We start from the raw sequence: 6,000 nt of genomic DNA, 5'->3' as shown, positions 1-6,000 counted from the left end.
GGCGCTGTCGGAGCATCAGTGCTGAGGGAGTGGGCACTGTAGGAGGATCAGTGCTGAGGGAGCGTGCACTGTCAGAGGGTCAGTGCTGAGGGAGCGCCGCCCTGTCGGAGGGTCAGTGCTGAGGGAGCGGGCACAGTCAGAGGGTCAGTGCTGAGGGAGCGGGCGCTGTCGGAGGATCAGTGCTGAGGGAGCGGGCACTGTCGGAGGGTCCGTGCTGAGGGTGTGCCGCACTGTTGGAGGGTCAGTGCTGAGGGAGCGGGCACTGTCGGAGGGTCAGTGCTGAGGGAGCGGGCACTGTCGGAGGGTCAGTGCTGAGGGAGCGGGCACTGTTGGAGGGTCAGTGCTGAGGGAGCAGGCACTGTCGGAGGGTCAGTGCTGAGGGAGCGGGCACTGTCGGAGGGTCAGTGCTGAGGGAGCGGGCACTCTATGAAAGGTGCTGTCTTTCAGATGAGGCATTAAACCGAGACACCATTTCCCCTCTGAAGGTTTGTGTGGAAGTGGAATAAAATGCCATGAACACCATTGGAAGGAGAGTCGGATGATTATTCCCCAGGCTGCTAGGGCCAATAGTTATCCCTGAACCAACATCAGTGCCTTCAGCAGCCGGCTGCAGCCAGACCTGGTCAGTTCCACCTCCAGGCTCTCCCATCTTCACTGACCTGTCCACCTGAACCATCCGCCTTGTCACGGCAGATTCACCTATCACAGCCTTCTCCTGCCCTCACTCTGTCTCTCTCTGCTTCTGCTCTGTATCTATTTTTCCACTTTCTACCTCCCCCACTCTGTCTGTCTTCCCCAGTTTGTCTCGCTCTCGTTTCTCTGCTTACTGAATCGCTGCCTTCATATCTAGTCAGAGAGGATTGAACTTCACAAAGGTGTGAGAGAGTTTAGCTCCAGCAGTGGTGTCGAGCAGAGAGCACAAACCCCTGGATTATTGTTCACTGATTAGTCGTCAGCGTCGCAGGGCCTGTTTGTGAAGGTTGTGAGAACACAATTACCTTCAACCAGCCCGTAATGGAGCTGAGCAAATAACCCAAACAACTGCAGATGTTGCAAATCAGAAACAAAAACAGCAAGAAATATACAAGGCGTGGAGCTGGATGAACTCAGCAGGACAAGCAGCATCAGAGGGGCAGGAAGGCTGATGTTTCTGGCCTAGACCCTTCTTCAGAACTGGGGGAGGGAAAGGGGGTTCTGAAATAAATAGGGAGAGAGGGGAAGGTGGATCGAAGATGAATAGAGGAGGAGAAGATAGGTGGAGAGGAGACAGACAGGTCCAAGAGGCGGGGATGGAGCCAGTAAAGGTGAGTGTAGGTGGGGAGGTAGGAAGGAGATCGGTCAGTCCAGGGAAGATAGACAGGTCAAGGGGGCGGGATGAGGTTAGTAGGTAGGAGATGGGGGTGGGGCTTGAGGTGGGAGGAGGGGATAGGTGGGAGGAAGGACAGGTTAGGGAGGCAGGGACGAGCTGGGCTGGTTTTGGGATGCAGTAGGGGGAGGGGTTGTCCTCGTTTTTCAAGGATCGCAACTCCCCCCCACCCCCCGCCAGTGGTCGAGAACACCGTCGTCTGTGTCTCCCACATTTCCCGCAACACATCCCTCACACCCCGCCCCCGCCACAACCGCCCCAAGAGGATCCCCCTCGTTCTCACACACCACCCTACCAACCTCCGGATACAACGCATCATCCTCCAACACTTCCACCATTTACAATCCGACCCCACCACCCAAGACATTTTTCCATCCCCACCCTTGTCTGCTTTCCGGAGAGACCACTCTCTCCGTGACTCCCTTGTTTGCTCCACACTGCCCTCCAACCCCACCACACCCGGCACCTTCCCCTGCAACCGCAGGAAATGCTACACTTGCCCCCACACCTCCTCCCTCACCCCCATCCCAGGCCCCAAGATGACTTTCCACATTAAGCAGAGGTTCACCTGCACATCTGCCAATGTGGTATACTGCATCCACTATACCCGGTGTGGCTTCCTCTACATTGGGGAAACCAAGCGGAGGCTTGGAGACCGCTTTGCAGAACACCTCCGCTCGGTTCGCAATAAACAACTGCACCTCCCAGTCGCAAACCATTTCAACTCACCCTCCCATTCTCTTGATGACATGTCCATCATGGGCCTCCTGCACTGCCACAATGATGCCACCCGAAGGTTGCAGGAACAGCAACTCATATTCCGCTTGGGAACCCTGCAGCCCAATGGTATCAATGTAGACTTCACCAGCTTCAAAATCTCCCCTTCCCCCACCGCATCCCAAAACCAGCCCAGCTCGTCCCCTCCCCCCACAGCATACCAAAACCAGCCCAGCTCGTTCCTTGCCCCACTTCATCCCAAAACCAGCCCAGTCTGTCTCTGCCTCCCTAACCTGTTCTTCCTCCCACCTATGCCCTCCTCCCACCTCAAGCCCAACCCCCAACTCCTACCTACTAGCCTCATCCCACCCCCTTGACCTGTCCGTCCTCCCTGGATCAACCTAACCCCTCCCTAACTCCCCACCTATACTCACCTTTACTGGCTCCATCCCCGCCTCTTTGACCTGTCTGTCTCCTCTCCAACTATCTTCTCCTCTATCCATCTTCTATCCGCCTCCCCCTCTCTCCCTATTTATTTCAGAACCCCCTTCCCCTCCCCCCTCTCTGATGAAGGGTCTAGGCCTGAAACGTCAGCTTTTGTGCTCCTGAGATGCTGCTTGTCCTGTTGTGTTCATCCAGCTCTACACTTTCTTATCTCAGAGGGTCCCTGTGGTTGGGATTGACTAGTGAACAGTGCAGTCTGATACCTGGCACATCCTGAAGGGAACAGGACATTTGGGAAGAAGAGGGAGCTAGGAGAAGGTTAAGTGGGGTGGGAGCAAAAACAGAAATTGCTGGAAAAGCTCAGCAGGTCTGGCTGCATGCGTGGAGAGAAAAGTCAGAGATAACGTTTTCGGGTCCGGTGACCCTTCCTCAGATCTGTTTTTAGAACATAGAACATAGAACAGTACAGCACAGAACAGGCCCTTCAGCCCACAATGTTGTGCCGACCATTGATCCTCATGTATGCACCCTCAAATTTCTGTGACCATATGCATGTCCAGCAGTCTCTTAAATGTCCCCAATGACCTTGCTTCCACAACTGCTGCTGGCAACGCATTCCATGCTCTCACAACTCTCTGTGTAAAGCACCTGCCTCTGACATCCCCTCTATACTTTCCTCCAACCAGCTTAAAACTATGACCCCTCGTGTTAGCCATTTCTGCCCTGGGAAATAGTCTCTGGCTATCAACTCTATTGTTCCTGATTTACAGCATCAGTGGGAAGATGGCTCTGTAAGTCGATGATGGTATTAGGACAATAGAGAGGGACGAACCCAGTTTTAGGAAACATGGTTTGTGTTCAGTTTGTGTAGAAATGAAAAATGTTAAGACAAGAAGTCACGTCTGAGAGGGGAGAACTTGCTCCAGACAGTAACATGATGGTAGGATAGAACAGAAGGGAAGCAGTAATGGGAGCTGAGCAGAACGTGACTGCACTTTCTGAAGCTGATCAGAAGCAGGCCACATCAGCCCTGCTGGTATGCAATGAGTTGGGTTTGTTAATGGCTTCATTGTGAAGGTGCCACTGGGAACAACATCATAATATGATTGAAGTTTTGGGAAGATTTGTAGCTCGGGTTGTGGATGTGTTGGAGACTTGCTCCCCGAGCCCAGTGGGTTTGGTTGTAGAAGTTTCGAAACCCTGCTCAGTAACACCGTCAGTGCACCTTCGGTGAAGTGTCAGCGCTCTGTCCCGCTTGTTATTTATATGCCTCGGTTTGCTGGGGTGTTCAGCATCACTTCCAGTTCTGTTTCTCCGTGGTTTATATATCGGCTCCAGCTCAATGTGTTTGTTGATGGAGTTCCCGTTGGAATGCCAGGCTTCCAGGAATTCCCAGCGTGTCTCTGTTTGGTTCGTGCTATTACGGATGTGTTGTCCCAGTCAAATTAGTGTCTTTCTTCGTCCATGTGTATTGAGACCAGTGAGAATTGGTCGTGTCTGTTGGTGGCTAGATGGTGTTCGTGTTTCCTTATTGTCCGTTTTCTATCAGTTTGTCCTGTGTAATATTTGTCACAGTCATTGCACGGTATTTTGTATATTACATTCGTTTTATTGCTTGTGGGTATGGGATCCTTTACTTTCAGCAATAGCTGTTGTGGGCCGGTTGTTGGTTTATGGGTTACCCTGATACCCAGGGGTCTGAGTAGAATTGAGGTCATCTCTGACATGTCCTTCAAGTATAGTGGAGTGATTAGTGAGTCTGGTTGTGTTTGTGGTCTGTCTTGGGGGTAATAGCGGATCATGCTTTTTGGGTATCCACTTCTTTTTAAAAAACTCCATATAAATGCTCCTGTTCTGCTTTGCACAATTCCGGGTCGCCGTAGGAGTATAACTCGAGACCTGTGCCTCACAACCCACTTCACCTTCAACAACAGCTTATACAAACAAATCAGCAGAATACCAACGGGATTCCCAATATCAGGACTGATTGCAGAAGCAGTAATTCAAAAGTTAGAATGGACAGCACAACCCAAACTTTAGGTCTGACATGTTGATGACATCTTCATGACTATTAAAACGTGCAAAACTAGAAGAAAGCCACCAACGCAAACAACATCCTCACCAGAATAAAATTCAAGAAGGAAGAACAGAACAACAAACCAACTACCTTTCTGGATATAATGGTAGAACGCAAAAACAACAGGGAACGCGAGACTAGTGTATATAAAAAGACCGTACATAGAGACCAAATACTCAATTACACTAGCAACCACCCCAACACCCACAAATGGAGCTGCATGAGGACACTATTTAAATACATTGCTGCAATCTGGAACTACACAAAGCAAAACAGGAGCACCTATACAGCCTTCAAAAGAAGTGGATACCCAAAAAGCATGATCCGCTATTACCCCCAAGACAGACCACAAACACAACCAGACTCACTAATCACTCCACTATACTTGAAGGACATGTCAGAGATGACCTCAATTCTACTCAGACCCCTGGGTATCAGGGTAACCCATAAACCAACAACCGGCCCACAACAGCTATTGCTGAAAGTAAAGGATCCCATACCCACAAGCAATAAAACGAATGTAATATACAAAATACCGTGCAATGACTGTGACAAATATTACACAGGACAAACTGATAGAAAACGGACAATAAGGAAACACGAACACCATCTAGCCACCAACAGACACGACCAATTCTCACTGGTCTCAATACACATGGACGAAGAAAGACACTAATTTGACTGGGACAACACATCCGTAATAGCACGAACCAAACAGAGACACGCTGGGAATTCCTGGAAGCCTGGCATTCCAACGGGAACTCCATCAACAAACACATTGAGCTGGAGCCGATATATAAACCACGGAGAAACAGAACTGGAAGTGATGCTGAACACCCCAGCAAACCGAGGCATATAAATAACAAGCGGGACAGAGCACTGACACTTCACCGAAGGTGCACTGACGGTGTTACTGAGCAGGGTGATTTTCAGCAGTATTCTCCTTCTTTCGGAATTTACTCTGAATACTAGGGGGTGAGTTGTAGCTTTTAAGGTGATTGTTCAACACCCTGAGATCTAAGTCCCACTACTCTCAGCCTTTGACACCCCCCCGTCCCCTGATATTATCTGTTCCGGTGAGTGTCTCTCAGTTACTCCAAAGTGATCTCACTCCGATCGCCCATGTGCATGTGTGACGCGTTACTGACAGCTAGTTCCAGGCAGAAGCAAAGCCTTTCAGGGAAAAACGTATTAATTTCTTAACTTTACTAATTTTACAATTTCCTAAGTATCTGTGCCTAGGTACCTTAAGATGATATTCTAGTACAGCGACTGTAAACTTCTTACTGTGCTCATTTGAGAACATGTGACAACAACGCGTTGTATTTCTAATTTATTCTTTAAACAGTGAAGTAATGCAATTACTTTTCTTTTTATTCTTCTTTTTCTACCCATG

This window comes from Stegostoma tigrinum, chromosome 42 (genome assembly GCF_030684315.1).
Source record: "Stegostoma tigrinum isolate sSteTig4 chromosome 42, sSteTig4.hap1, whole genome shotgun sequence".
Lineage (NCBI taxonomy): Eukaryota > Metazoa > Chordata > Chondrichthyes > Orectolobiformes > Stegostomatidae > Stegostoma > Stegostoma tigrinum.
Note: the sequence above shows the minus strand (reverse complement) of the source record.